We start from the raw sequence: 11,294 nt of genomic DNA, 5'->3' as shown, positions 1-11,294 counted from the left end.
CCTCCTCAACTATAGAATGAGCCAGAGGATTTCCAAGGACACTCTTAAATGAGTACTAACAGAAAACAGAATGTGACTCTAACACCTAAATGAGGCACATAGAAAACATGCCCTCAGTCATTATCCCTCTGCCTTAAAATCAAGGTTGTTTTGTGGAATGTAGTGGATGATCCTTGAGCCAGCAAGAGTTCATGTTTAACTCGCAAATCCTCAGAATCCCTTTATGAAGCTGCTGTGATCATTTCCATTGCACAGGTGGAGAAGCAGAGAGAATAAAGGACTAGTGAATTGACCTGCTATATTCAAAATTGTCTGGTAAAACATATGGCTCTGGGCAAATCACTTCACTCCATTCTCTCCCCAGAGAGTTCTTTGTTTCACTGTTTACATCGTCAACTGCTTTCCAAGGTCTGAAATGATGCTAACCTAAAAAATAGAAACACTTGGCATAGTCTTTAGGCTCTTGCTTTTTAAGCTGGAATCTACTAGGAGTGTTACAATATTTGTTGAATGTAACAAAAATAAATGTTGAAAATACCTCTTGGTGTTAATTACTAAAGTATCAAATATCTACATATACACATTGCTTGAATATAAGTACCTACGTGATCTTTTGATATCTATGCATGTGTGTATTAACATACAAATTCATGTATGTCAATTTTCAATACATATATGTCAACTTTCAATACCTTTTGTGTGCTCTGAACCAAGTCACCTATTTTGGAAGTCAGCTCTACACCAATCATAAACTGTGATATGCCCTTTGAATGTTTTAACTTAATTCTCATAATAACTGCTTTTGGGAATCAACTATAATTTCTCCATCTTACAGATGAAGAAATTGAGGCAGAGAGTTTGAGTATTTACTCAAATTTTCACAAGTCATAGTAAATACCAAAAAGGAGTCTGAACACAGGAAATCTGACTCTAAACCTTGGTTCATAAATTAAAAGATAAAGATAACTTCTAAAATTGTTGAATGGGAAAATCCTAGGACATTACTCTATCATAATTCAATTTCCTTGAAGTAAATTGGTCATTTATGCTGTAGTTTTGGAAAACTTGATTGTTTTAAGTACAACCTGAATAAATTTGGGTTGCCATGAGACCAGTTTCTATATTAATATCTTAAAATAATTTTTTTCTTTTCTTTCTTTCTTTCTTTCTTTCTTTCTTTCTTTCTTTCTTTCTTTCTTTCTTTCTTTCTTTCTTTCTTTCTTTCTTTCTTCCTTCCTTCCTTTCTTTCTTTCTTTCTTCCTTCCTTTCTTTCTTCCTTTCTTTCTTTCTTTCTTTCTTTCTTTCTTTCTTTCTTTCTTTCTTTCTTTCTTTCTTTCTTTCTTTCTTTCTTTCTTTCTTTCTTTCTTTCTTTCTTTCTTTTCTTTCTATCTTCTTCTTCCTCTTCTCCCTCTTCTTCTTCTTCCTCTTCCTCTCCTTCTTCTTCCTCTTTTTCCTCTTCTCCTTCCTTTCTTCTTCCTCCTCCTCCTCCTCCTCCTCCACCTGGTGGTACTCAGGACTTACTCCTAGCTCTGAGCCCAGGGATTACTCCTGGTGGGATCATGGGTCAATATGGGATGTTTGAATCAAACCTAGATCTGCCGCATTCAAGGCAGGAGCCTCACCTGTTTCACTTTTTCGTCAGCCCCTTGAGATTATGTTTGAGAGAAATTTTATGAGGAAACCTACACAGAAAGATTCATTAAAATATAATTCACACAGTGTTCTTTCCAAACTCTGTCCTTTTTCTTTTTCTTCTTCTTTCCATCTTCTAGCCCCTGTCCCTCTTCTCTCCCTTTCTCTTTCTATGACTGTGCTCACAAATAGGGCTATCAATCTCCTTTCCACCCTTCTATAGTCAGAGTAACCTACAAAAGCCTCATTGTCGAGATTGCATTGAAGATTTCTTTAGGAATCATGAGAGGAGTAAAATTGAAAATACTTAGAATTTATTTATTCTAAGAATAATATTGTTATCCATATTTTAAAAATATGTAAGATACATAATTTTAAAGACATGTAAAACAACCCTTAGAAGAGTTAAGTAGCTTAAAATCATATCGTTGGTAAAGGCAGAGGCAGGAATTGGAACTTGACCTGTCAAAATCTTGACCTCTAAATCTTTTTACCAGACTGGAAGTGGTTCATGGACAAGCACGATGATCAGAAACCTGTCGAGTTGGGAACTTTTACTATTTCCACGGATGACAGTAAAGAATAGAGCTCTGACTAGATCCTGGAGATCTAGCATCAAGAGCTTTACATGTTTTGTTTAAGACTTAGATTATTCTTAAATATTTGTGAGAATACTGAGGATTCAATAAGGGGGATTTGAATTTAAAAAAAAGTTTAAATTTGAAGTAATTGGGTTTTTAGAAAAATTACTCTGACAGTAAGTGGAGAATGGACTGGTATCCCAAAGCCTCCCAAACTCTTTCTTTCCCTCCTAAGGTGTTTTATCTTTAACACACTATTGTATTTATCTTTAAAATATTTGTAGACAACTTGGATTTGGTTCATTTGCTTTCAACAGCTCATTCCTGAGTATACAATGATGTGTACTTTTCATGGTATACATTATTTTTCTTTGAGGTCTGAGGGAGGGGTAAAACTGATCAACGTAGAACAAATCTGAGACATTAAAATACATATTGGGGTGGGATGAACCTACCTTAAGGGGGAACAAAATATATGTGTTGTGTTTTTTAAAAGCGATATGAGGTCAAGTTAAGGCATGGTTATGATGCCACTCAAATTGTTTTCTGTCTTGGAGTTCCATGGCTTCATATCTAAACCCTAAAATTAAGTAAAATCTTAAAAAGAGATCTAGTTTACTAACATAAATACCCATGGGAAAGCAAGAACTTGGCCTTCAGCAGAGTTGGTGTCCATGAACTCCACAAGGATAGGTAACAATGCCTACCACCAGCAACTGTGGCCACACTTCGGTGGGTGAAAGGTGGAGCATCGGTGGGCACCAGCACTGGTGAGTCATCTGATGATGACACTGCATAACAATGAAACAAGTTAAAGTGGCAGCATAGAAAAATAACGACTTGTGGAATAGCCAAAAGGACTGACTCCCAGATCATATGTAAAACGTTTCCTGAAAAATATTAAAACAACATTGAGATATTATTTGAGGAGATCTGGAATTCTGTTAAGTGTTAGTAGCAGAACAATAGGAGAAAGCACTTTCATGACAGATATTCCCTCATTTGTATCCTCATCCTTGGGTTATGTGGCCTGGGGACAAGCAAGAATCCAGTGCTATGCTATAGGTCAGAGAGTGCAGTGGTTGAAGAAAAGAAAGACGGATGGGAGCTAAGGGGAGGTGACAGATATAAGAAATATTAAAAAGGAAACTTATGGAGTGTGGCAATGGGATTTGGATAGTAAAGTAAAAGAAAGAGTCTTGGGTGTCATACTGGTCAATAAGAGCACCATTAAACAAAGTAGAGAAGTCAGAAAAAGGAGCTTGAATGGGATGGTGATGAATTTTATTCTCAGCTATATTGATGTTTGAGGGTCCTGGAAGTGATTAAAATAGAGGGACAGTTTAACTAGTGTGACAGGAGAAACACATTTAGATGGTATTTGCATGTAAAGTGTAAATAAAACCTTGGGGTTAAAATAAGTCAAGAAAAGCATGCTGGGTAAAGAAAGAAGAGAAACAAGAATGAGTTAATGAGTAATGTCAATAGTTTGATATCTGTTGACCAGCTGAATTATAGATGCTAAGAGTTTTATATGTTTAAATATCAGGTGATTATGGTCTGTGTGGAGAGATCAAAATAAAAACGAAGGTGGGGAATAATCTTGTGATTAAGCAATGCTGTAAGATAGAGAGATCTTACAGATATTCCACAAGATCTTTTTTGCAAGGTGAGCTCAAAGAGGGATCTGCTCATAGATGAGTGTCAGATTAAGAAGATATTTTGGAGCACTGAATATCTTCTGCACTATCAGTCTGTTACAAGTGACTCAGCATTTGAGAAATGGGGTGAGTCACTGAGGGAAGAGGCTGATTCCAGTTGATCTTTTCTTAGGACTAGGCTCAGCTGTCAGAACAGGGAAAATTCCCTTTTGCTTAGCCAAGAGAAAATGACATCAAGACTGGATTGAAAGTACTGGTACATTGACTCCTCATCATCTAGAATAATTTCAATGTGCCCTATAGCATCATCATTCAAGTTAATAAAGAAAAGATTTTTTTCCCTCTCTGGTCAGCCATCTTTATCCTTTTAAAAAAACCTCCCAAATGGATTTCCATTCTTGCCTAAAATTTCTACCTTTAAGAATCATTGAAGCCACAATATGGAAAAAAACAGAGTGCCCAAAACAGATGACTTGTTAAAGAAACTCTGGTATATCTACACAATGGAATACTATGTAGCTGTCAGAAAACATAGAAGTCATGAAATTTGCATATAAGTGGATCAACATGGAAAGTATCATGCTGAGTGAAATGAGTCAGAAAGAAAGAGACAGACATAGAAAGATTGCACTCATATGTGGAATATAAAGTAGCTGAGTGGTACAAGTTTACAATGATGCAATTTCTGGCAGATATTTCTCTGGACTTAGTTACTAAAATACTAAAATACAGAAATCCAAAACCGTGCGGCTGCTAGTGCAGCCTCTCGACCTCATATCTCTTCATTCTCAGCAATGGAAAACAAATTATCAATGCTTTCTTTTCAGCAGGTCAGCTTTAGCGGGGAGAAACTCCAAATCAATAATAGTGAGTTTTTTTTGTTGAAATATTGAATGTAATCAAAGTAAAGTGAAAGTAAAGTGAAATTTACCAGTTACACATGCGGGGTGGGGGGCTGGGGAGGTGGAGGGAAGGGGGGAGGTATACTGTGATTCTTGGTGGTGGAATCTGTGCACTGGTGAAGGGATGGGTGTTCGAGAATTGTATAACTGAGACTTAAACCTGAAAGCTTTGTAACTTTTCACATGGTGATTCAATAAAAGAATAAATTTAAAAATAAGAATCATTGAGTTTTAAAACTTTAGGGCAGCCATAGAGCCATAGAACTCTAGGTTTAACTAGCCTAATCTCATTTAAACATGGAAAGGTAAGTGCAGAAAGATTAAATGAAGAATTCCCAATCGAAAGCCTTCTGGGTTTAGGTAGGTATATGAATGGGTGTGGCAGACCCTTAATCTGCTTTTTGATACCTGTTTTTTTTACCTCTAATATTAAAAATGCCCCTTTAGTTCTTCTTGAAATCAGATTGTCCTCATATTCTATCCCCCCTGCCTCTAACACATTCAAAGGATATATAGAAAAAAATATTCTTCCTTCAGGGGAAAGAAATCTTTATAAGTAGGCTGATGACATGACTTTAGTGTTCAAGGTTCGTGGGGAACTTATTGGATGAATAACTGAATACATTCCATCCAGAAGGGTCAGCTTCTTCCCAGCTTCAGTCAACAGTTGTCATGAAAGATTGTGATCCCATTGCTGCCAAAACTTACAAATGTGTTTACTTCTCTTTTTCTCTTGCCTGCAGGCTGCTCCATGCTCTTTTCACAGATCTTAACTCATCTTTTGAAACTAGGCTGTTGATCAGAATGAAGGCACAAATAACTTCCCTCGAATTTCCTTGTCATTCTTTGAGTATCTGTTGTTTTTGCTGTGTTTCAAATGGATATAGAATGTTCCAGAATTCTCCAGCCTCGGTCATTTAGAACTCAACATGCCTGTTTTGTTTTGTTGGCCTCTTTTCTTTAAGACTTTTTCCTTTAGTAACTTTAAATCTCAGACCAAATAGATTGTAAACAATCATGTAGTAGTTTTTTATTGTAAATGATTAATTCAATAACCAGAACAATGTGATAGGACATTTCCTCCCCCAGAAGTTTAGAGTTTTAAAATACACATGAGAGACAGAAACACTTCAATATGTATTTGTCTCTAAGATTATTTGAAACTAGAAGGTTACAGCAGCAGAAGACTGTAGGTAAACCCCAAGTTAAATCTCAGGTATATAGATGTATTAGTCATCTATTAGTGCAAAATTATTACTCTAAATTTTATAAACTTAAAAGACCACACACATTCATTATCTTTCTATTTTAATGAGTTGGGAGCCAGATAGATTGTACAAGGGTTAAAAAGCTTGCCTTGCACGTGGCAGAGCCATGCTCAGTCGAATACGTTTTTTTTTATAAGTTGAATCACTGTGAGATACAGTTACAAAACTTTCATGTTTGAGTTTCAGTCATACAATCATAGAACACCCATCCCTCCACCAGTGCACATTCTCCACCACCAATGTCCCCAGTATTATGCTCCCCCCTTTCTGAGCACCGCCCTCCCCCACCTCTATGGAAGACAATTTCTCCCAAACTCTCTCTCTCTACTTTTGGGCATTATGGTGTCCAATACAGATACTGAGAAGTTATCATGTTTGGTCCTTTATCTACTTACAAGCGATATCTCCCATCCTGAACGATTCCTCCAACCATTATTGACTTAGTGATACCCTTTCTATTCCAGATGCCTTCTCTGCTAGTTCATGTGACAGTTTTCCAACCATGGAGCAGTATTTCTAGCCCTTGTGTCTACTGTCCTTGTGTGTCAGTCTCATATTATGTTATTTTACAAATGAGTGCAGTCCTTCTATGTCTGTCCCTCTCTTTCTGACTCATTTCACTTAGCATGATACTCTCCATGACCATCCACTTATTATTTATAAGAAAATTTCAAAACTTCATCTTTTCTTGCAGCTGCATAGTATTCTATTGTGTAGATGTACCCAAGTTTCTTTAACCAGTCGTCTGTTCTCGGGCACTGGGGAAAACAATATGGACATTCCTCCCAAAACTAGAAATTGAGCTTTCATATGACCCTGCAATATCACTTCTGGGAATATATATTGAGGGTACAAAAAAGCACAGTAGAATTGACATCTGTACCTGTATGTTCATTGTAGCACTTCAAATAACCAGAATCTGCAATACGGTTCCTTAAGCACTGCCAGGAGTGATCTCTGAGCACAGAGTCAGAAGTAATCCTTAAGTACCACCAGTGAATCTGTGTACAGCATAGTTGAATCCTCTGTGCCAGCATTTATCACAAGAGTGAAATGAAGATATTGACTGATACTGGAGTCTCATTTAAGAATTCAACCAAAGAAAGCCACATTTCCGTGTAGTTATTAGAAGTTTTCAGTTATTTAAGAGCTGTTAGACAGTTTCTCTCTGGCTGTTGAGTGGATTTCATCATCAATACTTTGCCACATGGACCTCTCCAAGATTACAGTTTTGGAGAAATATTGTCAGAAAAACAAAAGTAGGAAATAAGTTTAGCAAAAGGGAAGCCTTAACCATGATCCCCGAGGCACACAAACCAATCTTGGAACCCAACGGCTTCTGGCAGAAATTCCTCTGGACTTAATTACTAAAATACCAGAATTACAAAACCATGATAATGACCGTACGACATCATATACTCTTCATTATCAGCAATAGAAAACAAATTATCTAAAAAAAATTATGACTGGAGGAATCAGTCGCGATGGGAGATGTGTTCTGAAAGTAGATAATGGACCAAACATGATGACCTCTCAGTGTCTGTGTTGCAAGCCATAATGCCCAAAAGTAGAGAGTACGGGGAATATTGTCTGCCATGGAGGCAGGGGGAGGGTGGGAAAGGGGGGTATACCGGGATATTGGTGGTGGGAAATGTGCACTGGTGGAGTGATGGGTGCTTGATCATTGTGTGATTGTAACCCAAACATGAAAGCCTGTAACTATCTCACAGTGATTCAATAAATTTTTTTTAAAAACCTAATGATGCCTTTTCGGTAGGTCTGATTGTTGGGGGTAAATTCCAAATAATAATAGTGGGTCTTCTCTCAAAAAGTTGAATGTAATCAAAGTAAAGAGAGAGTAAAGTGAAAATCATCTGCCACACAGGCAGAGTGGGGGGTTGGATGGGGGGTATACTAGGGTTCTTGGTGGTGGAACATGTGCACTGGTGAAGGAATGGGTGTTTGATCATTGTATGACTGAGACTTAAACCTGAAAGCTTCATAACTGTTCTCACAGTGATTAAATAAAATGAATAAATAAATTTTTTAAGGGAAGTCTTAATATTTTATAAACTAAACAAGGAAATGACCTTCCATTATCTTTGCTCCAGTGCAGTTTCAAGTATATTTTTCACTATGTCAACTAGAGCTTAATACCATAAGTTCTATGAAATTTTATATTTATTGTAGCCTTTGAAATGGTTGAGAGAATTGAAATGTAGAGCTGTGCTAGTTCAGTTAACACTGACTACCATAACAAATAAACCCTAAAAGTTCACTGACAACACAAACAAGATTAATTTTAAAATTTATTTTGTATTCTTGATTTATCTTCAGTTTGTAAAGTTATGAAATTTCAGCCATTTTGATTCATGCCTATGTATGTTTGTATGTAAAACTCCATACAATCACCAAAGTTCTATCTTACCATGGAATAATGTCTTCTATTCATTCCTTCCTGCTCCCTTCATTTTCCTTCTAGTAACCACCATCGTTTTCACAAGACTATGAGTAATATTGTCAATTTTTGCAAGGTTGCTGGCTTTATTTATTTATATTCTACATATGAGAAAATTGATCCAATAATTGTCTTTAACTTCTTGACTTAGTTCCCTAAGCATAATCATCTCATGTTCAATAAAATTTATTTCCAAAAGGACAATTTTATTTTCGAATGGTAAACTTGCATTGAATATAAAGAAGTGTTTTTTTTCCTTTTTCCCCTTTTCCCCCTTGTATAGTGCAATCTGCATTAGTTCCTACAGCCCACTGGCAAGGACCAGGCAATGGTTTGAGGCTGCAGCTTGTTCTAATATGGGGCACTATGAAAGGCCCAGAGGGAGAGATGTGCCAAAAATTCAAACCCATGCAGACAACAGAGTTTTTTTCATCCAGTTATCTGTTGATGGACATTTAGGTTAGTTCCATGGTTTGGCTGTTGTGAACAAAACTGCTGTGGATATGGAGATATAATTAGTGACAAACTCAGGCTTTCAGCTTCCTTCCAACTTGATGCACAATTATCCTTAAAATGAACTCTAATATCACCCTGCAACTAGTCTTCTTTTTCAGAATTCAAAGGAAGTAAAATCATGAAGGATAACACCTGAGAGCTCTCTTTGGATCAGACCTGAAAATGGTGCCCCCATTCAATTTCCATGAGCAATAGGAAGCAGGGAATTTCTAAATACAGTGGATTCTAGAAAGTATAGTCTGTTTATGTGCCAGGAAAAATTGCAATCAGCTTAGCCAATTATTAGTATTTTCCAAGATGTTTTATCAAATTAATTTATTTAAAAACATTAAGTAAGAACCTCATATATGCCAGACACTATGCTAACTGTTGGAGATGAATGATTGCATATTTGAATAATATCTCTATTTTATTCTTGAATTTTTGTTACTTGATATTTTTGTGGTTTTCCCATTTGTGTCACAATTTCCTTATATTTCATTTTACCTTTCTTGATATTGATAAACTGTCACTAAAGATAACCACCAACAATTTTTTCCCATCGTTTACGTACATGCTACTCTTTTCACTTAGAAGAGGAATCTATTTCCCCTCCCTGACTCCATGCTAGTCTTTTGACTTGTTTAGATCAATAATATATGATGGAATTGATACAATTTAATTTCACAACACTGAGCTGAGTCTCTATGATACCAGCACATTCTGCTTTCTTACTCTTAAGTCCTGAACTACTTTACTGTTAGGAATTCCAAGCTAAAAACACACAAAAAAAGTTATGTGTAGAGAATAGAAAAAGTCAAAAATAGATAGGTTAGCCCTTCATTAGCTGAATGTGTTCATATTAGTGATTCCACAAAAATTATGTTCAACAGAGAAGCTCTCCAGCTAAGTCCAGCTAATCCACAGAATTATAACCTATAATAATTCACTTTTTTCCAAGTCACTAAATTTCATAGTGTTTTACTACCTATCCCTCTCCTTCCTCCCCTGTTCTTCTCATTTATGACAAGTTTTACAGTTAAAGTTCAGAAGAAATAACTTCAATGATAGAAAAATAGGTCAAAAATCATAGAGTACAAAAATACATGATACAACAGTCACCCTGAAGAATCAAAAACCTTTAAGTCATTGATGTAGTGTTGGGGAAAGTATTTATTTGCCTTCTAGAAAGTGTAGCTAATGATAAAACGCCAAATGAACTTTGGATATGAATTACTTCCTTAGTAGAATATGACCTATTACAGCCACACTGTGCAGGCATGTAAATATTGATAAATGATAAGTTATATAGTTCAAATAAAATTTCAAGTGATATGGCCAAAGTATAAATAGGGAACAAGAATTGATATGACATCTAATACCTGACAGTATGGAAGGATAGCTCCTAATAACTGCTGATAATCCATCTCTATTTCATATTTATCCTATGATTAACCTCCATTTACATACAATTTTTAAAAAGTTGTACAAGAAGGCTCAATTACAAGGAAAAAAACTGACAGTCAAACCTAGAGATCTTGCAGCATTGCATAAAAGCTTTTTAAAAAAAGAAAGGCAATCCTTAGTTTGCATAAGGAAGTAATGGCTTTTCTCCAAGGAAGGAGAAGAAAGAATTCTACCAAAGATTCCCCATTAAGCATTTGGTTAAGTTTCCCTTGGTTTCCTTTGTTCATAAGCACTCAGGGGGCATTTTCTTGGAAACCCTCAGCTATTTGTCTTGGGGGTGGAGGGGAAGTAGGGAGGGACCAGAGTAGTCAGCAGGCAGGTTCTTTATTTGCCTTTCTCCCATGACATTAAACTTAACCTCATAAAAGCATCCCCAGCTTCATACCAGTCTTGCATTTGAATTTTGTCTGTTTTTGAGCAGATTATTTTCTATTTTCAGCTTTCAAGTTATAATCAAGGTATCCTGGGTATGGCTAATTGCCATCAGTCTATAAGACTGGCCTTGTTGCTTTATGGGGAGGGGGGAACCCAGAATGTTCTGCATGCTACCAACTGCAGATTAAATAAGACTCAATACCTGAATGAGGAGGCAGAAGATACCTGGGGTAAAAAAAGAAATAACTTAGTTGGCAATTCTGCTCTAGGGAGATATGTTGCTTGCATTGGATGGGCGATAGGTGCTAAGAACTAGAGACTTTATTTTTTTTGGGGGGAGAAGATCACACCTGGCGATGCACAGGGGTTACTCCTGGCTCTGCACTCAGGAATCACTCCTGGTGGTGCTCAGGGCACCATATGGGATGCTGGGATTCGAACCCGGGTCGGCCGCG

General features: G+C 36.6%; 1 non-coding gene across 1 annotated transcript; it reads right to left on the bottom strand.

The window, feature by feature from the left end:
• Positions 1-8,780: 8,780 nt before the first annotated feature.
• Positions 8,781-8,914, bottom strand: LOC129400683 (small nucleolar RNA SNORA42/SNORA80 family). Its single transcript, XR_008627870.1, has one exon. It is a non-coding gene; the product is annotated as a small nucleolar RNA SNORA42/SNORA80 family (small nucleolar RNA).
• Positions 8,915-11,294: the final 2,380 nt, after the last annotated feature.

This window comes from Sorex araneus, chromosome X (assembly GCF_027595985.1).
Source record: "Sorex araneus isolate mSorAra2 chromosome X, mSorAra2.pri, whole genome shotgun sequence".
In the NCBI taxonomy this organism is placed as follows: Eukaryota; Metazoa; Chordata; class Mammalia; order Eulipotyphla; family Soricidae; genus Sorex; species Sorex araneus.
Note: the sequence above shows the minus strand (reverse complement) of the source record. Positions and strands in the feature narration are given on the sequence as shown.